The sequence below is a fragment of the Ailuropoda melanoleuca genome, chromosome 13, assembly GCF_002007445.2.
Source record: "Ailuropoda melanoleuca isolate Jingjing chromosome 13, ASM200744v2, whole genome shotgun sequence".
NCBI classification, from domain to species: domain Eukaryota; kingdom Metazoa; phylum Chordata; class Mammalia; order Carnivora; family Ursidae; genus Ailuropoda; species Ailuropoda melanoleuca.
The window spans coordinates 73,199,443-73,223,202 of NC_048230.1; the positions used below are offsets into that span (position 1 = coordinate 73,199,443).

At 53.0% G+C, this 23,760-nt stretch overlaps 2 long non-coding RNA genes across 17 annotated transcripts in view; one reads left to right on the forward strand and one right to left on the reverse strand.

Moving 5' to 3' along the window:
• Positions 1-245: 245 nt before the first annotated feature.
• Positions 246-23,760, reverse strand: part of LOC105237443 — a 54,175-nt gene continuing 30,660 nt past the window's right edge. For 12 of the 14 annotated variants that reach the window (XR_004619609.1, XR_004619614.1, XR_004619610.1 and 9 more), the window contains 2 exons: positions 18,414-18,517; positions 14,405-14,697 (listed from right to left, as the gene is read on the reverse strand). This is a non-coding gene — a long non-coding RNA (uncharacterized LOC105237443). Of the gene's footprint in view, positions 7,171-14,404; positions 14,698-16,502; positions 16,647-18,413; positions 18,518-23,760 lie in introns of those variants that run through there. The other 2 variants (XR_004619617.1, XR_856043.3) reach the window with 2 other exon arrangements.
• LOC117795557 lies at positions 13,031-16,600 on the forward strand. Of its 3 annotated transcripts, XR_004619622.1 has the most exons (4): positions 13,031-13,192; positions 15,179-15,503; positions 15,736-15,865; positions 16,487-16,600. It is a non-coding gene; the product is annotated as an uncharacterized LOC117795557 (long non-coding RNA). The 3 variants fall into 3 exon arrangements; XR_004619621.1 differs by having other exon boundaries at positions 15,736-16,494; XR_004619620.1 differs by lacking the exons at positions 15,736-15,865; positions 16,487-16,600 and having other exon boundaries at positions 15,179-15,670.

A 23,760-nucleotide genomic window follows, 5' to 3' on the forward strand; every position in this document is an offset into this window, starting at 1 on the left:
GACAAAGATACCCTTAGTAGGATTGTTTGTGAAATCATTATTCTTGCCCGGGGCCCAGATAGGTGAGGAGAACTCTGGTCCCCACCCTGCCCAGGGGCTGTTCACATCCAGATGCCCCATCTTCTGGGCCTTGCGGAAGGCACGGAGAGCGTGGGGCTGGTCGGAAGAGTGGCCTGTGTGCAGTTGCAAGCTGCAAGGGACCTCAGAGCTCCCCCCCTCCTTGACCTCACCTCCCACTTAGCAGATGGGAGAGTGGAGGCTCTTGGAGGGCGGGGACAGTCCAAGGTCACCCCACAGGTTGCTCGGGGCTCCTGTGCCCAGGCCAGGAGCAATTTCCGCAAGCCCACTGGTGCTTAAAGCGCCCAGCCCCCAGCAAAAGGGCAGAGAGCGATGGCTGCCATTCGCTGGTGCTGACTCCGTGCCAGGCTGGCCTGAAGATGTGTGCAGTCCTCAGCAGGGCTGGGGGGCAGGCGTCACCGCGGGTCTCGTCCCTGACACGAGGAGGTTGAGATGAGGTACCAGAGGCCACGGAGCTGGAAACTGGTCGAACCAGGGGTTGAATCTAGGCAGGCAGGCAGGCTCCAGGGCCCAGGCAGCGACCCGGAGGGCAGCCTACCTCTTGTGAAGCAGGCACAGACAAGACACAGGTAATAATAGTGGCTGTTTATTGGAAGCTACTGTTCTTTGGCACTTACAACGGCAGGTGCTGCGCTAAGTACTCCGTGTAAATGCATTCACTGACTCGTTTGTGCCTCCAATAAACACTAGCAGCTACTATGGGTCAGACACCAGGCTGTCAACAAGATGTAGGATGCCTGCCTCCCTACAGCTTACATTCTAATCCTCATGCAAGGTAGGTGTTTTTTCTCCATGTTTAGAGGAGGCAGAGACACGTGGTGTCATTTGCCCACGATCACATAGCAAGGAGTGGCAAAGTCCACTTTTGAGGCTGGGCCTGCCTGAGGACTCGCCCTTGCTCTTAGGGACCATTTTCCAGCGGTATCCCTGGAAAGGACTGAACCAGAGATGCCCACACTGGCATTTGTCCAGGGCTCAGACCCTTTCCGAGCCCCACCCTACCTGCCTCGGCCTTGGCCCCCAACTGGCAAACGGATTGATGGCCCAGCCCTCCTCAAGTTGTTGTGAGGATATTTCCTTCCTCCTCCCTCCCTTCTTTCCTAACGCTAATTATGATGCCTCATGACATTGCACAGACATCAGGGTTTATGAAACCCCTTTCCCTTTTCTGGAAGCTATTTTTACTCCATTGTACCACAGAGAACAACCAGGGGGCTCAAAGAGATGAAATGGTCCACCCCGCTCAGTGACCTGATCAGAGTTGGAGCCCAGACATGTGTGCTTCAAAGGGATCCCAGTCAGGGTCCCGGCAGGAGCCGACGGAACCATCAGTTAGGTCTTTTGATTTGAATTTAATAAAAGGATTATTTATAAGGGGTTATGTATAAGGGAAGCCGCTGTCATCAGGACACAGAGCGAGCCCCCCGACAGCAGCTGTGGCCTTCACTTGGCCAGTATGAGATGGCCCTGCAGGGAGAGAGCTGGGGAATAAATTCCCTGACCTTACCCACGTCCCTCCCCTGTCCTGTCAGTGCTCCCCCTGGGCCAGATCCAACTGGACGCCCGAGAGCAGATAAAGTCACTGACATGGTTTCTAAAGGCCAGCATCCCAGGACAGAGAGCAGGGAGAAGGGTCGGAAGATCTAGGAGGAAAACCACAAGCTCTCCAGCCAAAGTCAAATGCACTCTCCCTACTTACTGCCCTACCCGTGTATAGGCAGGTTCCCTTCCCTAGACCAGCAAGGTCACTAATGAACGTGTCGTAGTCAGTGTGGCCAGGTCACGATGCGAAAACACACAACCCCCAATCCTCAAGGCATCACACGGGGTCAAATAACATAAGGCCTGCCAGCCGGCCACTTGACTCTGTAAACACAGTTTCATCAGAACACAGCCACAAGCACTCCTTCACGCACGCATTGTCCGAGGCAGAGTCGGGGGCCTGTGACAAGCCTGAAGGACTTATTATCTGCCCGAGAAAGTTGCCAACACCTGGCTCGAACAACAAAGGCTGACTTCTTACTCCTATGACATGGCCATCCCCAACTGGCAGGGCCTCTGCTCCATATCGGCCTTGGTCCGACACCCAGGCTGGCCAGCTCTCCCAAAAAGAGCCAACCAGTCTGGATAGTAAATGTTCCCCTCTCTCAAGGCGTCCACGGGGAAGAGGCATGCCTCACTTGTGCGCCCAGGTCTTTGGCTAAACCAGGCCCCACAGCCACACCTCATTTCAGGGGCAGGAAATCTATTCCCTCCGCGTGCTCTACACGAGGAGACCTAGAAATGGCCAGTGGGCGGCCCTCCTGAGAACCGCAACACGTGAACGTGGCCAGTGGTGTTGACACGAGGGGAAGGGGGACGCCATGTTTTGCACAAACCTCACCAGACTTCCTCATGGGCACAGGACTCAGCTAAGCCAGGCGGGCTCAAGCCCAGGGGGGGTGGAGAAACTGGAGAAAACAGACATGGCCCCCCAGCCTGGCTCCCCGACTTTATTGTGGCTGTGGTGTCAGCAAGTGTGAAACCAGAGGACCCTTGGGTCCTTCCCTTGGATACAGCCTTGAATGTGTGTAATTGGGGGAGACTAGGAGGTGAAGGGGGTCTTGGGCATAGACTCCCAGGAGCTCCCTGCTCTCCCCATCAGGGACCAGAAGCTAGTCAAGGGCCCAAGAGGTCTTGGCTCAATTGCTGGTTTTGTAACCGGTCACCTTCCAGCCACATGGAGGCCACAGGTCACTTCAGCCCTCTGAGCCTCCATGTTCTTGGCTGTGACCATCATGTGGTTCTCAAGATGAGGTCCCAGGATCAGCACGCCAGGGAACTGATGGGTAATGCACATTCTCAGGCCACGCCCCACGTCCGCTTAATAGAAGCCCTGGCCATGGGACCCAGGACTCAGGGTTTTAACAAGCCTCTCAGGTGACTGATGCTCGCTCAAGGGTGACAGCCGCCGGTGTAAAGTGAGGCTTAAAACCCACGGAGACGGGCAAAGCCCGGGCACAAGCCTGCTTTGCCTGCAGCCTTCCCCGCCTCCATGAACGACAACCCCATTCTTACTCAAGCCAAAAAGCCCAGAGTCCTCCCGGATTAGGGTTCTCCTACCCCAAGCCTGTGGCTGCAACTTTAGATTCCATGAGGAGGCACCAACTTCCAGTTACAAAATAAATGCATCACGGGGCCGTAAAGTACAACGTAGGGAATATAGTCAATGATACTGTCATAACGCTCTACAGTGACAGATGGTAACCAGACTGATGGCGAGCATTGCGTCATGTATATAAACGTCGAATCACGACGTCGTACACCTGAAGCGAATATAATATGGTATGTCGGCCATGCTTCAATTACGAAACCTGTGTCTGAGAGTGCCCCTTGCTCACCCCCTCCTCCACTCCTGCGGCGCCAGCCTCCTTCGTCCTGCACGTACTGTAATAACTCTCCAGCCCACCTCTGCCCTCGCCCCTGCAGCACCTCCTCAGCCCTGCATCCAGAGGGTCCTCTTAAAAATGAAATCAGATTATTCCACTCCTCCGCTCAGAACCTCCAACAATTCTCATCTCACTGTGCTCTCTGCCAGGCCTGACTTCCACTGACCCCCGCCGCCCCCTGCCGACACCCTCCCCTCGATTGCTCTGCTGCAGCTCCACCAACCTGCAGGCCCCACTCCCAGCCCAGCCCGGCGGCCTCTCTTCCCTTTGCCATACACCCTTCTCTGAGCGTCCCCTCGCGCCCCCGCACCCTCACCTCTGGATCCCCTTCCAAGGTCACCACCTGCAAGGGGGCCTCTCTGGGGCCATTGTGTGCTGTCCCCTCCTCTGGCTTTTTTTTTTCCCCCTCCATAGCACTTACCACCACCTGACATACATCTTTATTGTTTCTCTGTTTATTGTCTGCCTCTTCCCACTTGGACACGAGGTCCGCGAGGCTGGGACCGCGGGTTTTGTTCACTGCTGTCTCTACAATGCCTGCAATATTGCCTGCACAGAAGAGACCCTTAGCAAATGTTTGTCGAGTGAATGAATGAATAAATAGATGAATTTTTAAAAAACCAGCTAGGTAAATGCTGGTTACCCCTCCTGCTCCTGCTGTTAGTGACTCCACCCTGGGGCCCTTGTTAGCCAGCTCAAGGCCACCCCATGGGCACCGCCAAGAGTTACACTGCAGAAAGATCCCAGGACTGGGGACCTGGGCTCTGGTGCACTGCTCTGGGATCAGCAGGTCTGTGTTCCTGTCTCTGCTCCCCAGCTGTCTAGCCCTGAGACCTGGGGCCAATCACACCACCTCTCTGATCCTCAGTTTTCTCATCTCTGAAATGGGAATGGTGATAATAATGTGCACCTTATACTTCTGGGCCTCCTGCAAGGACTTAGTAACGAACACACGTGAAGGGACCTACCAGGCACACAGTATGTGGAAACTACCATCACAACTCTTACTGTTGTTTTGTTTTCTTCTCAGTTTTGCCAGTGGCCAAGGTATCTGGGCAGCAGGGGGTTTATTAATAGTATACTTGGCTTCAGGGGAAGGGGACCTGGGTTTGAACCCTAGCAGCTGCTGCCTTGCTGTGTGACTTTGCACAAGTCACTAGCCCTCTCTGGGCTGCCAGTTCCCCATCTGAAGAATGAGAATATAGGGTGTGGAAGGAGACAGTCCCTGTGGTCCTTGCAGGTTGCCACCACCCACCCTCCAGGAGGACCAGACCTACATTCTCAGACCCCTCTCTGTGTGTCGCACACCAAGGAGGTCACTTGCTGCCCTCCCACCTTTTGCACTGGTGTCACGGGGAGGACTGGGAGGAGCCCTGCCTGGGGCAAGAGGCAGTGTGAAGCTGGGACTGAGAGCACCTGAAGTCCAGATCTAAACTGGAGCTCCACCTCCCTGAGCTGTGCAACTTACAGCCAGCGGCTCAGCCTCTCCTGCCTTGGTGCCCTCATCTGGAAAATGGGAATAACCATAACGTGCGAGAATGAAGTGAATTGTTACGTGCAAAGCATTTAGACAAGTGCTTGACACAGAATACCATTATTTATCTGACTATTAGCTGTTATTATTACTAATAGCCACAGCCAGTCTTTGGACCAGGCACCATGCTAAATATTTTACTAACTTTAATTTAATTCTCATGAAAACCCTATGACTTTTTGGTCTACATTTGAGAGGTGAACAAGTTTGGCTCAGAGACTTATGCACCTTGCCCAAGGTCACACAGCTTGCGGTAGAGCTGGGTATAAACCCAGTGCTCTATCAAATTCGCTTCTTTCCCTCACTCCACTGTTTCGCGTCAGCTCTCTGTTATACTGATAGGGAAACTGAGGCTCAGAGATCTCAATCCCGGGCTGCAGTCCTGCTGGGCCTTTCACCAGGGCCTTCTTGGATCCAGGAAACGTGGTACCCAGAGGCATTACCACTGCACAGATTTACTCCCGTTCATGGAGAAGAAAGCTGAGGCTCAGGAGACACGGGAGCTCTCCCCGGGGGCACGGGTGGGGGCAGAGATAGGAACGGGCCGATGGATGGTGAGGTCTCTGAAGGAAGGGGCCCTTCTCTCACCCCTGCAGCCCCCACTCCTCTTCCCATCCCTCTGCTTTATGACCTGTTTTATGAGCACGGCCTGGCGGCTTCCACGTTACCATGGGAACCAGCCTGGTGCGGACTCCCAGCAGCTCCATCTGGGATTGGCAATTTTAAGTCAGGAGATGATCCTGAGGGGGGGGATCCAAAGGTTGGGGTCTATGGGGTCCCGGGAATGCATGGGGACTTCCTGTCCCTCTGCTCTGCTCCAGCTCCCAGGTGCCTGGAGTCGTGGGGAGGACTGGGGTTGACTAGGAAATGAGATGGGCCACTGAGTGGGGGCATGGACAGCCAAAAGAGCTAGATGGATAGACCTGCATGCTCAGAGACACGCACAGACACAAGGACAGCCAACAAGAAAGTCCGCCCAGTGGTATACATAGACACACACAGACTCACACACACACAGGCAGGAACAGAGATAAGCACACAGCAGCCGCCGGGAAAGATGCAGAAATCCAGAGGGATGCTCAGGTGTCCAGAGACACACCCGGAGGACACCTGAGCACCCAGAGACACATGTAGACTCACATATAGACATACAAAAGGACATACAGACATGCACCCCTCGCCAGCTGTGTGACCTAGGTACATTGCCTGACCTCTCTGAGACTCATTCTTGCCACCTGTCAAATGGGCACCATCATCCCCAGCTCATGAGGACAGGGGAGGAGTAATGAGAAAAATGTCTACAAGTTCTTAGATGCCTTTGTTCGTCTACCCAACCAATGCATACTGCGCACCTACTACGTGCCAGGTGTCCGCCGCGCTGCAAGAAGTGAGCTAACAAGGGCCTGCTCTCAGAACGCTTGCAAGCTACGCGGGGAGATAAACACACACAAAACAGTTTTGAATTGTGAGACTTGCCATGGAGCTAATAAAACAAAATAAGTGACTCGGTAGAGAGAGAGACTAGGGTAGTCAGGGAAGGCTTCTCCGAGAGGAGGCAACATGAGCTTGTGTGGGATGATGGAGCTGGACATGGAGGAGTGTAGAGAAGAGCATTCCAGTCAGCAGGAACAGTGGGTGCAAAGGCCCTGAGGTCAGAGCAGAGTGCTCCTGGAGCACCAAGGAGGACAGTGACAGTGCGACTGCAGGGGAGGGTGAAGGGTGCATGATGAGTCCAAGGGTAACCAGGGACCAGATTAGGTAGGATCTTTCAGGCCAAGTTATAGACTGTGGGTTTCGTTTCACATGAGAGGGGACCCACTAAAGGGTTTCCGTCAAGAGATGACCTCATCAGAATTGCATTTTGATAAGTTCACTTTGGCTGCTGGGAAGAAACTGGATGGGGCAACACTGGACATGGAAGCCCAGAGGGGAGGCTGTGGCAGCATCCAGGGGAGAGATGACTGCAGGCTGGACCACGGCGCTGGCAATGGTGGTGGAGAGAGATGGTCCACAAATTCATGCACTCAGTGCATTTTTGTTGCGCTCCTACACCGTGCCAGGCACTGTTCCAGGCACTGGAGACACGGCAGCAAACCAAACAGAAGTCCCTGCCCTCGTGGGGTGTATGACCTAGAGGGAAGAGAAAGGTAAATGAGTACATAAATTATACAGAAGGATCAGCAGGTGATGAATGGTACTGAGTGCTGTGGAGAGAAACAAAGCAAGGAAGGGAGGAGTGGGGCGGGCAGGGAGGGGCAGAAAGGCTTCATTGAGAAGGTGGCATTTGAGCAAAGATCTTAGGGAGGTGCGGGAGAGACATCAGGGGTCAGAGAGTTCCAGGCAGAGGGAAAGGCAAGTGCAAAGGCCCTGAGGCAAGATCGTAGCTGGTATGTTTGAGGAGAGCAAGGAGGTCCATGTGACTGTGGTGAAGTAAGATGGGGTGAAGGAGAGAGAGGGAAGGAGAGTGGAGGAGGAAGGGAGAGAGGGAGAGGAGGGAGGAAGAGAGAGACCTGGATGCTTATAGGAGGGAGGGGAGCCAGTGTGGGGGGGCAAGAGCTCCCGGTGAGGCCTTGCCCCATCTCCATTTGCACAGGGAGACCCTACCCAAGGTCACAGAATTTCCTCCTTTCATCCCCTAAACCTTCATCAGCCAAAAACTAAAAAAAAAGGGGGGGGGATGGGAGGAGAGAAAAAATGTCCCTTGGAAGGGAAGCCCCTGCAACTGTGCCCTCACTCAGGACAGACTCCTGGTCAGAAGGGACTTCTTGCCTCGGCTCTGTCACAATTCCTGCTGCCCACAGGTGCAAAGGGGAGGTGGGGGCTGGTGGTAAACAAAGCTTCAGCGTCAGGTTGGTCTATGTCTAGCACTTTCTCCCAGTGTGACTTGGGCAGGTCACCCTGGAGCACCTGCTGGTGGCCTGACTATCCCCTCCTCCCTGTGATAGCAGGATGGAGCTGGGAGATTGTATGACGGAGCGCAGGGAAGCCTGGTTTCCCTCGTTCATTTTCCTGAGCAGATATCTAAAGGGGGGCCTGTGGCTGGGCGGGGGGTGCCCTCAGACTGGTCTGGCAGGGTCTGAGAAGTCACAGAAAGTGGTGCAAGGCCACTGGTGACTGGTTTCAGGGCTCCCAAACCTGCTTGGAGACACCCCAGCCTTGACACAGGGTAGCAGGTGGCTCCCAGAGCTGAGCCGCCTCAGCTTCCTGTGACAGAATGGCAGTCAGTTCACCAGGGCACTGCCTCCCACTGCTCTCCAGGCCCTGGGGTGCCCTGGGATGGATTTCGGGCTCGTTAGTGTCTTGACACAGACAAGCAGAACCTCTCTGGCTGTGAGCTCTCCGGCTGCCCAGCCCTGCCTGGCAGGAGTGGGGAATCCGAGGGGGATTCGCAGTGAATGGTACCACCACACCCCCCATTCACCCCCAAGGCAGGCCCGGGTCTAGGCAGCCGGCTGAGGAGCACCCCCATCCCTGCGCAAGCCTTATCCTTCTTCGTTCAAAGGAGATCAGAAGCTTCCCCCCCAGACACCCAGGGCCCAGAGGGGCTAGATTAAAGCGTGGAAGTCAGAATGGCCAGAATCATGAAGGCACAGGGAGTCCTCCGTGTGCCCCCGCAGAGGGGCCAAAGGGCGGCGTGAGAAAGCAGCAGCCTGCTGGTCTCCCTGCTTCTGCCCTTCCCTGGGGCCCCTCTCCTCACAGCCCTGGGACGCCCTTTGTCAAATGCCAGATTGGAGAATGGCCGTGGATCCCGCAAGGCCACTTCTGAGTATGTATCCAAAAGAACCAAAAGCAGGTACTCGAACAGATTTCTGTACACCGTTTCACAGCAGCATTCTCACCACAGCTAAGAGCTGGAAGCAATCCAAGTGACCATTGATGGATGAATGGAGAAAGCAAACGCGGGAGACACATACATACGATGGAGTATTATTCAGCCTTTAAAAGGAAGGCCACTCTGACACCTGCTACAACATGGAGGAAACTCAAGGACATGATGCTAAGTGCCATGAGCCAGGCTCAGAAAGACAAATGCTGTGTGATTCCATTGATACGAAGTTCCTAGAGTAGTCAAATCCATCGAGACAGAGAGTAGAAAGGTGGTTGCCAGGGGCCGGGAGAGGGGTGAAATGGGGAGTTACTGTTTAATGGGGACAGAGTTTCAGATGTTCAAGATGAAAAGAGTTCGGGATGGCGGTGGTGGCGGCACAATGATGTTTAATGGCACTGACCCTATACTTACGAAGGGTTGAAGCGATGTCTTTTATGTTGTGTATGTGTATTTTATCACAATAGAAAATCACACGCACACACACATGAAAAATCCACACTAGACCAACGCTCTCTTCTGCTCGACATCTTCCTGCAGGTCTCATCCTGCTTCTGGCTCACTGCGGCCCCCACAGCGCCCCCTCCCCTGCGCTTTGCACCCCAACCTCTCTGACCACACCGCCTCCCTCCCCCGCTCACTCCGCTCCAGCCCCATTGGCCTCCTTGCTCTTTTTCCAACCCACTAATTTCATACCAGCCTTGGGGCCTTGGCACCCGCTGTCCCTTCTGCCGGGAAAGCTCTGCCCCAGATTTCTACAGGGCTGCCTCCTCTTCAGCAGCCAACGCTCAGGTCAGACGTCACCTCCTCGGAGCGCTCGCTGGCCACCTGGACTCGTGGCCCCCGGCCCCCTCCTGTCACTCCTGTCCCCCTTTACCTGAATTCATGTCTCTTCATAGCATCTATCACTACCTGAAGCAATACTTTACACTTACCTGCTGGCTCCTTCATTGGAATGTGAACTCTGGAAGGCAGGAATCTTGCTTTTATACGATGATCCCTGGCACACAGTAGGTGCTCACTAAACCAGTTTTGGAGGGAGGAAAGGAGACCCCATTGATGGACAGTATTTGTTCCATCTGTGTGGATGAATATACAGAAAGGCCTAGAAGGATGCCCGCCAGGCTGACAGCGGTGAACCACAGAGAGCGGGCAGAAGGGGTTCTGGGCAGTGGACCTTTCATGGTTTGCTCCGTATGCCCAGGGACTGCCTGAGACCAACTGTGGAGAACAAGGTCAGCCATGCAGCATCTATGTGGGTTGTGATGCCATGCGCCATGTAGTAATACCCCCTGTGATTTTCTCACCTTACCTTCCTGCAGCCCCTGGGTGGGTATTACTTCTACCACCCCCCTTTCCCAGTGCATCTCATTCTCCATCCCTCAGAGAGTCACTGCATGCCAGGCACTGCTCTGGGCTCAGAGACACTGGCGTGAAGGAACAGTCCCACCTTCATCTCATGGAGCTTACACTTTAGTGGGGGAGCCAAGCAGTTAACAGATAAATAGAACTTGCCTATGGGGGATAATGCTATGGGTAAACGTAAAAGAATGACAGGGTGGGGGCGGGGGACAGAGGAGGTACATGGAGGAGGGTTGCCACTGAAGTGGATCACAAAGACCCTCACCGGGAAGGTAGCATATAAGCAAAGACCAGAAGGAGGCGAATGAGGAAGCTAGCCATGTGGATCCATGCAGACAAAGGCCAGTGCAAAGGCCCAGAGGCAGGAGCGTCTGTGGGAGGTAGGAGCACGAATGAGGAAGCCACTGCGGCTAGGGGGCGTGCTCTAGGTAGGGGAGGGTGAAGTCATTGGCCTCAGCAGGAGGAGGGCAGCTGAGAGCCGTATGTTGGGCCCGACTAGAAAGCCGGGGTTCCTGCCTACAAAGGGCCTGACACAGTCCCAGGGAGGAAAGTGGAACGGGTTGAGAGCAAGTTAGGTTCCAGGCCCTGTGCTAAGCACCCTGGGTAACCATGTGGGTGAAGCCCCACCCTCCTGGGGCTGCTGCTCCGAAGGAAAGAGGGGAGGAGCCTGCGAGAAGTCAGCTGAGAGTGAGACCAGTTTCTGCAAGAACGCATGTGACGTTGTTTCCATGACTGTGTGCGTGGACGGGGCGGGGGTGGGGGAGCCCGGTGCCTGGGCACGCGGCGTGCCTGTTCTGCGTGCGTCCGAGTACGTCCGCTGCTCACGGCCTGGGCGGGGGTCTGCAGTGAGGGGCGGTTTGCGTAGCACCCCACGTCCTGGTGAGCGTGAGTGAGGGCACCCTCGTCTTGCCCTGTGGCTCTGCATCCCAGAAGGGCTCCGTGGCTGTCACGGGGCATGTTATCTGTGTCCACGTGTCTAAAGCGGAGACTGTGTCATTGCATGTGTGAGTCACAGGCATGTGCAGCGGCGAGGCGCTGTCTCCACAGCACGACTCCTGGGTTGGGGTTGAGGTTCTGCCACTTACTTCGTATGGCCTCCAACAGGTTATCTAAGCCTCCTTTGCCTCATTTTCCCCAACAGAAAAATAGGGACATTAACAAGACGTACTTCATAAGGTTGCTGTGAGGAGCTAATAAATTAATATATGTGGGATGCTGGGACGGTGCCTGGCACATGCTAAGAGCCAAGTGTGAGCTGTCATCATGTTAGAGATCTGTCTGCAGATGTCTGTTTGTCTGAATGTAGGCCCCATCTGTGTATCTCTCTGCACGCACAGCCTCGGTCTTAGCCCTGCGTTTGCAGGGCTTAGTCTCCTCTCTGGCCTCTGAGAGCCAATGTGCTGGCTGGGATGGGGGCCGGGGGAAGGAATGGCAGGAGGGGGCTCCCTCCCTGGGTCTGGCCACCTGGACTTTTCACAGCCCAGTGCCTCTGTCCCTCAGAGTGGCCAAGCGGCTAGACAGGCCGGCAAAGAAGGAGCCCCACCCTGGGCTGTTATCGCTAACCCTGACCCCACAGCTGGGGTCTACATGTCTCGTGCTGCGGGGACTGGGAGATCCAGAGGGCAGGGCCATGTCTGAGCCACCTCTGAGTCCCCATGTCACAGCTTTCAATCTGTGACCCTGCAAGCTGGCTGAGTGCCAGGCCCTGGTCTACACTCATGCATAGTCCGACTCGCTGAATCCTCACAGCGGCTTTCCAGGATAGGTCCTCCCATTGTCCCCACTTTACAGATGGGGAAACGGAGGCACAGAGAGATGAATTGCTTATTTAAATCACACAGCTGGTGAGTAAAAGACCAGAATTCAAACCTGGTGGTCAGGCTCCAGAAGCTGGAATCTTCTATCCTCTTTTACTGAGGTAAATATACCGAATTAAATGTACTGATTAAATATATGTGAAATGAGTGAATCAGTGAATGAGAGAGACACAGAAGGAGGTTTGGGGTGGTCCGAGGTGGCTGGGAAAAAAGGTGGCGAGTGATTCTCTGGCAGAAGAGGGGACCAGGTTGGTGCCCTGCTGGGAAGCCCTGGGAATGGGAGGGAAAAGTGGATGGGGCCAGATGGTGGGGGTCTGCAGGACCAAGCAGAGGGCTCCACTCTTCAGAGACCTGGCCACACTTAGGTGCCATGGGGATAGGCTGCCTGGATCCTTCTTTGTGGATAAATTGGTAAGCTGAGTCCAGGTCTCCGGGAGCTCATGGCTGAAGGCGGACTAAGGGAGCGGCATAGAACAAAAGCTCGGCTGCCAGTCTGGGGCTGGAACCCCAGCGCCCTTGCTTCCTGCCAGGGGGCTTGGGGGCAAGTCACCTCCTGTTACCAAACCTCACATTTCTCATCTGAATCAATGTGTTGAAGAAATTAAAGTCACTAGAGCAACGCTTGACATGTAGTGCCCAATAAGTCACCCTCTACTAGCAAAGACTTTAAAAGAATGACTAAAAAAAAAAAAAAAGAAAAGATCTAGTGGAAAAGGTGGACAACATGCACAAACAGATGGGGAGTTTAGGAAGGGAAAGAGAAACCTTGAAAAACCAAAAGCCGCCTGGAAATTCCAGAACTGTGCTAAGAAGAAAAATACGGTATCAGAGAGGAAGCATTCTTTTGAAGAAGTTACTGGCAGATGGGACCCAGGAGAGGAAAGTGAACTTGGTGATGGGGCAAGAGAAATTCTCCAAACTGGAAAGCGAAAATGAGAGTACAAGTTCACAGTGCCAGCTTCCTAGGTTTAGGAAGACAGTGAAAACCCAGTGCCAGACACGTGCTGGTCAGTAGTATCAGTCCTTCACTCACCAGACAAATGTGTATCGCACTGTTAAGATGCACCAGACAGAGTTCTTGGTGCTGGGATCGCAACGGTGAGCAGAAGGACAGAGGTTCCCGCCCTCCTGGAGCACACACTGAGACGTGAGTCAGACTAGTAATAAATAAATAAAACATCTAGTTTGTATAGGTGCTCTATCCTATGGAGAAAAAATTCAGGAGGGGGTTAAAGAGAGTAGAGGTGGGGGATGCACTTTTAGAAGGGTATTCAGGGTGGGCCTCAGTAAGAAGGTGACATTTGAGCAAAGACTGAAAGGAGGTAACAGAAGGAACCATGTGATTATCTGGAAGAGCACTTGGGGCAGAACAGCAGCTGGTGCAAAGGTCCTGGGGCATGAGTGCTCACAGCATTTGTGGGAAATCTAGAAGGCCAGGGTGGCCAGAACTGAGTGATCAAGAATGATGGAAAATAAGGTGAGAGCGGTAAGTGGGGGGTGAGGGCCACCAGGAGGGGGCAGAAGATCATGTAAAGATTTTGACTTCAACTGTGATTGAAATTGGAGGATTTTGACCAGAGGAGTCACATGACAAAACTTCTGTTTTAATGGGATTCCTCCGGCTGTTATGTGAAGAGCAGACAGGAGGGGACCAGGTGAAGCAGGGAGGCCAGCAGGAAGTCTCCCGATGACTTCCAGGTGCAATTATAGCACCTGGAGCGGAGGTAATGGGAGTGGAGACCATGGCAGGTTTGGGATTCAGGGTACATTTTGAAGGCCCGGCTGATGTTGGGAGAATTGTAATTGTTACCACTGATGTTTTTAGGGCTAATCAGCACCTGGGAAGCTTTGTCAGGGAGTCCCCACCCAGAGAAGCAGGAGGAAGCTGCCCACTTGGCCCCTCCTGCCGGGGGAACCTCACTGATCCTGCGGGGTGGTGAGCTGCCAATGACATTCCGTCCATCCGTCTCCAGAGCTGGTGGGAGGGGCTCTAGCCCCCTGGGTAGCCCGGCCTGGGTGGCGGGCTCAGGTCTGCTGTGCCAGCCCCTGCTCCACAGCTATAAGGCTGAGTCGTTTGTTTACTCGCAATCAGCAAAGGTCAACAGCAGATTGCACCGGGTGGCCCCACCTCTCCCCCTGAACGTTCATGGGGAGAGGAAGCAACCTGTCCTAGACAGCCCACCTCCTGCACGGTTCCCCACCCCTCCCTCTCCTTCACTGTGCTGCCCAGGCTGGCCCTGCCCCCCACCCAGCTGGCTCTCACGGGCTCCTTGCTGGGGCCTCTGCATCCGTCCCACCCTCTTCCATCCAGCCCACTCAGAGCAGCAGAGGGGCCTTTCTGAAAAACATGCCAACAGCGTGGAATCCTCTTCCTGTATTTCTATACCGGGCAAACTTCCCTTCATCCATCATGTCCAATATCAATTCTGTCCTCTCCAGAGGAGCCTTCCTTAACCACCCGCAGCCTGGCTTCTCCTTTCGGCTCCCACAGCCCCTGTGTGCCCTCCTCTTCATTGCTTCACAGTGCATTACAAGGATGAGTACGGCACATGTGCTGCTCCCCACTGGCCACGGCAGACATCACTAAGCAATCAGGTCGCTTTTCCCCACGGAGCCCGGACCAGCCTTAGGATCCCGGCATCCTAGGACAAACTGTAATTAGAAAGAGGCGAACAGAAAGGTTAAGACCTACTTTTTCCATCTCCAATTGCCGGGTTCATATTGTGCAATACACACACACACACACGCACACAGACGTGTGTGAGCACACATGCACACACATGCACACGTGTGAGCACACGTGCACACATGTGAGCACACACGTGCACACAGACGGGTGTGAGCACACACACATGCATGCAGACGTGGGTGAGCTCACACACACACACACGCACACGTGTGAGCACACACACATGCATACAGACGGGTGTGAGCATACATGCACACACCTATAGACCATGGCTTCCTAGAGGGCAGGGTGAAGTGTCTTACTCATCACTCTCTCCGGGACGCCAGAGAGGGGCTGGCACCGCCAAAGTGCTCACCCAGGCTTATCCCCCGCTCAGCCCCCGCTGTGGCCTGGAGATGGCTGAGAAGCGCGTCACTAACAACCAGGCTCTGTCCCATTTCACAGGTGAGACAACTGTGGTCTGGGAGCAGGCATCCCCCCGAAGCTACCCTCAAGGACAAGCAGCACCCTCAGGACCGGTGCCCGGTGATCTCTACCTCCCCTGCCCTGTGGAGGCTCCCTGGGCCACATGGAGCTTCCCGGAGTGTCCTTTGCACCCAATGCCAAGGAGCATTTGTGTCTACCCTGTTCGACATTGGGCCTGTCTCGGGAGGAAGCTCACGGACCGTTTGGGGAGAAATTTGGGGAACTGAAACCTTTACCCTCTCTGGCCTCTCCCTCCACTCTGTCTACATTAACTGTTGTGTCTCATTGCAAGTTAAAGGCCAAGGTTTGTGGGGTAGGGGTTGGGCTCTACCACACTTCTCGGGAATGTCCCATGTCCACTGATAAAAGGATTCTAGGGACATAGGTTCTGGAAATTCTATGTGAGCCCTTCCCGTTGTGAAGCTTTGGGCTTCACATTAAAGAATCTAACTCAGGCAAAAAAAAAAAAAAGTGTGCTAAACGTTGTCTGATCTGGGTCTTCAGACTTCTTTAACCGCATACCCTTTTTTTCAAAGTTCCTGTTTGCATCTCTATCAGTTACCGTCCTGTGTGTTACATCAGAAACCTCAGTCGAGCTGGTCTACACAACTAAAGGAGTATGCTAGCTTTTGTGACTGATGGGTCTCGAAGTCACGAGGGCCTCAGGTATGGGTGCCTCAAGGACTCGGCTCCATTGCCAGAGAGTTCCCCTGGGATTTCTCTTCCCTCCTCTGGGCCTTTGTCAGCTTCCTCCTTGTCTGACTTTCCTCGTCGCAACAAAATGGCTGCAGTGTTCTCGGCGTCCCATTGGAGCACCCACTTCACAGAGGAAGAGAAGCCTTCTCTCCTCCCCATTATGGACTACATGTTCTGGCCCTGTTTAGTCCAAGTGCTCATCCCTGAGCCTATCACCAGGCAAGAGGAATGGGTCTCCATAGCCCACCCTAAGAATGAAGTCGTCATGTTTTCTACCAAGTCTATGGCAACGTCCTCTCTCTAGTAACACTCATCCCACCTACCCGCACCCCCCTTCTCCCTGCTAAGATCCCAAGGACGGTTAGGCCCCTTCCGGAGACCAAGGTGTAAATCTTGATTTGTAGAGCCATGTAATCCTCTTCACTAACAGTTGGTTTCAAAATGGCCGTAAGCCTTGGTTCTAGCTAATTAGTTGCAAGCAAAAATCTGCTGGGTGGGTCTTCTAGGAAAACTCTTGCCTTTCTGATATAAAGAACAGATGTGGCTGGCATGACCCTTGCCCCATTACCATTCCATCTTCATCAAACCCAGAATGAAGATTTGATACCTCAGAGGCGTGGCAGCCATCTTGGGACCATGAGGCAGCAACTGTGAAAACTAACGCCAACATGCCAGAGATGGTGGAACAGAAGAATGGGTCCCGAGGCCTAGACAGCGTCTCCAGGCAGCTGCACACACCCTGGACTGCTATCTTCAGTACAAAATTAGAAATTCATATTTGTTTAAACCAAAGGCGTTTCTCACTGATACAAGGCCGAGTCGTTTTTGCAAATTAGGACTTGGCGTGGGCATAGAGACACAGCCTCAAAGGCATGGTTCAAGTTTCAATGAATTCCAAAGACTTCTTAAACACATTCTGCCCCCCGGATGTTTGTGAGAAAGCAGATTATCCAAGCCTTTATCCACACCAGGAGAGGGTCGAGTGCTCCCTGTCCAAGTGGGGTGCCAGGAGCCACATGCCAAGCAGCGGGCCGCAGAAGGCAGCCACCGGCTCATCGGCTCCCATCCCAGGGCGTCCCAGGGTTGCTTGGGGGCTGATTTCAGAGGGCTTTAGCAAAGCCAACACAAAAGCACATTCTTTATTCCAGATACCAGTTGGGGTTCAGAAAAATCTCTCTAGAGCCTTAAACTTATTCCCCCTTCCATCCCAGTCATGCCGGGGTCTCTCCGGAGAAAATATCCCAAACTAAGGAGAGAAAAAGCCAAGAACACAAACATTATAATCACAGCCAGCTACACCGTAGCCAAAAAACCCAGAACAAATCTAATGTCCTATCGCAAGGGAAGGATTACGAAACTGTTTGAGGGAATATTACACGGACGTGAAAATGATGTTTCTAAAATCGGTAATACCAAAGGGAAATATGCGTTATATTTGTTACTAAGTAAGCCAACTCCAAACTCTTATATAAATGGTATGATCTCAATTATACCAAAACTGCGCCAGGGAGGAATTCTTTCCCTGTTACGTTAGCCACAGTGGTGCCTGGTTGGAGTTATTATGGGTACTTTTGGGGAGTATTTTCCCTACTGTTCTATATTTTCCCATTTTGCCTGTACGTTCTACTTTGGTAAGCTGAAAGAACAAAATTGACTTTTCTTTTTAAAGCTTCCAGGACCCTCCACTGCATGAGATCATTACTGTCATCTCCCCTCCAGTAAAGCAGATAGTCAAGGGCTTCCTAGAGCGGGTGACCCCTTCTGCACCAGCCAAAATAAAAACAAGCTTCCAAACCTGGCATATTTGATTAATAGCTTGAAATTCTTTCAACAGGGAAAGGGAGTGGTGGGGAAAGGGGAAGATCAACACCCTATTTTTAAATGCTGACGTAAGCTTACAGGAACTAAAGACAAGAAGAGGTAAGCACCATTCCAGGCCTTATGCAAATCTATGCAAATGAGATGCGGTCCCTGGCTAAGTGAGAATTCTGGGCCTGAGCTCCCACCTGGATTCCTGGGTCTCACTGAGCTGGGTGGTGAGGAGAGGAGGGAGGGGATGGAAGAGTGATGACCCCCGTTCATTGGGCACCTACTAAGTGTCCAGCTTGCAAATCAGTTTCACAGCCTTGAGCTCCTCTGCCCCTGAGCACATCCTGAGGTGTAAGTGAGATGATTGTCCCCACTTTGCAGTTAAGACAAATGGGGCTCAGAGACGGAAGTGATTTATGCAAGGTCACAGAGGGACCAGCTGAGTCGGAAGCAGGTGGTACCTGTGACCAGGCCAGACAGTCCTGGGGTACAGGATGTGGCATCTCTGGTCCTCCAGTGAGAAGGGGTGAGGGGAGGAGGGGAGGAGAGGGGGGAGAGGAGAGGAGAGGAGAGGAGAGGAGAAGNCCTGTCCTTTGCACCTGCTGTGCCCTCTCACAGAAATGCCCCACTGATGTCTACCGGCTTGTTCTAACCCACCCGACGTCTATGCCCTGCCCCGCCCAGCTTGCTTTCTCTTCAGAGCACTTACCACTTCTCTCCTGTATGTATTCGCTAATGGCAAGCAAGTGTGCTCTTTGATAGTAGGGCATTCGGCGCTGGGGTTCACCTGTGTTTCCAACACCTGGTGCATACCTGGTGTTCAAGACACAAGAGTCACATGAATTAATGAGTAAACAAACGAATCCCAACTCCCTCTGGACCTAGCTATACAAGCTTGAACATGACCTAACAACAATAATAATAGCATAATTATTAATGGTGCATTATTAATATTATTACAGCTAACATTTCTGAGCACGTAGTTTTACATCCCTCATTTAACCCTCACATCGACCATCTGAGGCAAGAGGGAGACCTGTTTCCATTAGACAGCTGCAGAGGCCGAGGCTCCAAACAGTCAGCTACATGGCCCAGAATCAGACAGCATCACCAGCAGAGCCAAGCTTGAATCGAGTACGTCTGGTTCTAGAACTTACTTCCCTACCTACCACGTGGTGATGTGCGGGGTGCATTCCACCCAATGAGAAGGCAGGTGCTGCCTCTGCATTATTCATTGCTGTGTTCCCCGTGCCTGGCACTCACTTGCTCCGGGTGAGAATTAGTTAAATAAATCAGTGGTTCCCAAAGCGTTGTCCCTGGATCAGCAGCAGCCTTGGGAACTTGTTCGAAATACTGACTCCATCCGAAGCAGACCGACCAAGTCACACCAGGTGACCGAGTCACACCTAGAGTGTCAGAACCACAGGGATAAAGGTACAGAAGCCCCAACCTGTTGCCCCATCCCTAAAGGGGCTGATCATTCAGTAGGGTCTCCGTGAGGGCAGGATGAAACTTTTACCCAGTGCCAGACCTGGCAGGGCTACAAGCTTTCCTGGTTCTTCCCACAAGCTACTGGAGGAAAAGTTTTCAGCTCACATTTCAGGCCTTTGATTTTGGCCTCATCTGGTGGGGAAGATGCCAGCTTGTCAGAGGGAGCAGAGAGCCGGGAGTGATGGTGCTGGCACAGGAGGATTTATTATTAATTACCATGTAACATTGATTAAGAGCCCACAGGGCACCGCGGCTGCAGGAGCGTGGGACGGCCTCCACTCCTGCCTGGAGGGGAAAATGATTAGCCACATTATGAAAGGAAATATTCATCCTGTAGCAGCCCTGAGCAAACACTTCCAGGGGTGGGGGATTTCCTTCTCCCAGGGATCTCTCTTCCTGGAGCAGGGCAGCTGGCTCCGTGGCCTGGGGTAGGGTTGTTGGGGTAGGAGGCTGGACCAGCTGACTTCTAACCCGCCTGCAGTCATGGGGGGACTGACAGATCTGAGAGCAAGGGCTCCTCCGCCCAGTTCTAGGTGGTCCGAGACACCCAGCTCAGCCTCTTGAGAAAGCAGTTCAAGGTGGCTGGATCTTTCTGATTGAGAGACAGAGCCAAACCGGATTGGGATGTCAAGTCTCCTCATTTTTAAATGCGGTTAAAATAAATTCTGGGTTTCTAGCTACTCAGCTGCCATTGTCCCACTTAAGCTTTTCAACAACCCCATCTCCATCTTCTAGATGAAGAGACTGAGGCTCAGAGTGGTCACTGGCATGGTAAGTTAGTGGAGGAGCTGGGATTCAAGCCCACATGTACTTCCTGAGTCTTACTGGACCACCCAGGTGTCTTGCCCCTTGTGTCCCCAAACCACCTAAATATATTCCAGAAAGTTTACCATTACTGCCCAGTCCGGGCTACCCTCGTCCATACTGCGCCTCACACGCAGGTCTAGCATAGAAATCCCTAGTCAGACAACACATCTAGGTGTCTAGATTCGAACACCTGGTCAACCCACCTATGCTGTGCTTCTAGAGGTAACTAACTCCCTGCTGCTTTCCTTTGCCTCTCACTTTGACTACAGAACGCTGTTATTTTTTTTGCCACTGACTAGCCTCAAGATTTAGACAAGACCCTATCCTTCCCTGGGACTCGATATCTTCTATGTGCCAAAGAGGACTCTTTAGACCCAAGAATCGAGTTCTTCACTTCGTTAGTTCTATGATCAAGTCACTGGCCAAGGTGATTCCTAAATTCCAGAGCAAGAAGATGCACCCTGTAGATGGCGGTGGTGATGAGGTTGATGGCAAGATACCAGCTAACAGTGTTTCCATGCAACCCACGAGCCAGGCACTTAACGTGGGTTCTCTTGTTCAAGCCTCATGCCAGACCTCCAGACAAGGCGGTATTTTAAGTGCTGTTTTACAGAGCCGAGATTCAAGCCCAGGGTGAGAAATTACTCCAGAGCACACGCTCTGAGCCATCACTCCGACGTCCACCCTGCACCCTCTCCCTTAGTCCCTAAACATGAGGCACGTTGGCTCCTTCTACATTTTTCCATCTGCAAATGGAACCACACCAGATCCCTGGGGGCTGAGCAGTTTGCCCTTATTTCCCAGGAAACCATTTTGAGCCCTGCGGACCTATTAAGGAGTCCACAAACTTGGGGAAGAGTTTTAAAATTGGTCCAGGTGACTACCAATCCCCAGGGAGGTAGTGAGCTCCCCGTCCTTACAGGTGTGCAAACTATGGCCAGGCAATGAATTTGGGGGAATGTTGTAATAGAGTTTCCAACACCAGATGCGGAGACAGAGGATGGGCCAAATCAGCGGCTTTCTGGGGAGAAAACAGAAGTGAGGAGTCAGACTGCCTAGGTTCAAACTCCACTTGCTTTGCTATCTGACCTTGGGCCAGTTGCTAAGGTTCTCTTTGCTCCGCGTCCTTGCCTTTAGAACAGAACTAGTAATAGGACCTATCTCCTTGCACGGCTGTAAGATTACACAAATTAATATGTGTGAAGAAACTTTTAGCAGAGTGCCTGGCACGTGGCAAGTTTACAGCATATATGTTTAAAGTATTAGTTATTACTTTCAAACTTCAGATTTTAACTTCGGAGCCCAATCTTCCAAACCCAATTGCAGTGGATCCTGATACAAGAAACAGATCAAAGAGAAGTCGCTTGCCCGAGGAAGGGGGGGCAGGGGCATGGGAGCCCTGCCAAATCTGCCCCCTTCCTGCAATGGTCTCGATACCACATCAAGGGTCCGTGTGGCCGATGCGCCACCCGCAGCCTGTGCCGCCAGAGGCTCTCCATCTTGAAGGCACAGAAATGCTCCCTGTCATCGAAATCCAATCTAGTCAAGATTCTCAAAACGATGACATTCAGCTGGGGGGATTTTACAGATGGGGGAACCCGAGGTCCAGAGAGGAGCGAGAGCTTGCTTGGGTCACCAGGCCATTGAGGGACAAGTTCCCTTGACAGGGCAGAGGGGCTTCTCAGCCCCATTCCCAGAAAAAAACCAAACACCAGGTCCCAGAGGGGCCTGGGGAGCCTCCTAATACCTCCTCCCCAAAGCAGGGCCTCCCTATGGCAGGAAGCTGGCTTCTGAGAACAGTTGCGGCCTGCTGGAAAGTCAGCGAGAGGAAGTGATATTTAGAGAAGGAAAGAGGGGTGGCAAGAGGAGAGAAGGTTGAGATGGGGGGATGGGGTGGGAAGGTAGCTCAGGCCTCCCAAGGACAGAGATAGGCTCTGCCCAGCCCCACTCGCCAAGCCTGGGAGGGAGGAAAATGCAGTCAGCAAAGCTAGACCAGCCCCCAGATTCCCCCTCACTGCCCCCACCAGGAGCCCGTTGCCTGGCTCTCAGGGAAGGCATGGCAACAGGCTACCTGAGGTGTCCTGCCTGGTAGGATTCTGTCTGAGTCCCATCAGGAGAGGCCTGTAGGGACCGTCGGATTCTAGACCCTCCCTATACAGAGGGGACACCAGCCCAGAGAGGGGCAGCAGCTTACCCAAAGTCACACAGCAGGTTGAGGCTGAGCTGGGACCAGGCCCCTGACATCGGGGCCTCACTCGCTTTCACTGGCATTCAAGCTTATCATAACAACAACTGAAGAAGCAGGCACAATTCTAAGTCCTCATAAAGCAACCCCATGGGGAAGGACCATGATCCCCGTTTCACAGATGAGACCCATCAAGGTTACAGAACATGCCAGGCACGCAGCTGGTACTCGGTAGAGTGGGGATTACACACCCCAGATCTTGATCACTACTCTGTCAGTGGGGAGAGGACCTTCTTTCTGGAAGTTCAAGCATTAGGGAATATGGGTGAAGGGGACTTTAGGGTTTGGGGAACCACCGTAGAGCTGTTGAAGCCATGTGTGGACAGCTGCCTTCCACACAGCTAATATTCCTCTCACACCAGCTACAGGAAAGCCAAAAACGTGATTTTCCCAGCTTCCCTTGTGGCCCGGAGTAGCAGGTGACAATGATACAGTCAGTGAGATTTAGGTAGACGCCTCCCAGACAGCATTTCTCCACAACTAGAAAGCCCTTTCTTTTTACTTAGTCCTTCCCCTTCTTCCTCCATGGAACAAAGACGCAACGCCTGAGACCTGGCAGTCATCTTGGAACTACGAAGCCCCAGGAAACAGGACAAAGGGCTACACACAGAAGACGGCAAAGACTCTGGTGAGTGGAGCCCAGGGTCCAGGGGCATCAGCAAGAACCACACTGGTTCCGGGGGCCTACCCTGGACTTTTTGCCATTTGGACAGTAAGCACCAGCCAGGTTATGCCTCGACAGTAGGGTTTCTGCTATTTGTAGCTGAATGTGTTACTGATTCTGCTAATGGTAGGGACAAGATGGGACCACAGGCCCAAGTGACCCCAAGCCCATGCTCTGTGGAATCCCACTGCCTCTCAGGGGTCAGCCCTTTCCCACTGCCTGTCTCCCCAAATGCAGTAGCATTAGGCCTCAACCTGGATCAGGGCTCAGAAAAGGCTCCCGAGGAATTAATTGGCCCTCAGGCCACACTGTCACCAGTCACCAGACCCCCTGACACAAACCCACTGGAGAATTGTAAGGAAAGGAGTGGGGGTCTTGCCCTAAACCCAATGACATGAAAATGCCAGGGTACCAAGTATCCAGAAACGTAGACCTTCCAGCACCACATTTGACTTTGCCCACGATTGTCCAATGCCCCCACCGTTCATTTGACTATTAAATATTTATTGCAGACATGTCAAGTTCTAGGTGCTTTCAGGTGACCAAAGCCAGCCAAGTCCCTGCCGGCAGAGCTCACATCCTAGCAGGGAGGGCCGACCATGAACAAGCGCGTGGCTACATTCCGCTGGACAGCACCCCTCGCCTCTATAAAGAAAGCACGTTACAGTTGACATTATCTAACTCCGTCCCTTCAATGACCCTGCAAAGCGGGGGCCATTTTCCGGTTTTACGGAAGAAACAAAGACACAAAATGGGGAACTAAGTAGCGACTTTCCCAAGATCACCCAGCCACATCCAGGAGGCAACAAGGTTTGAACGTTGGTCAGGCTGGCCGCGATGGCCCTCCCC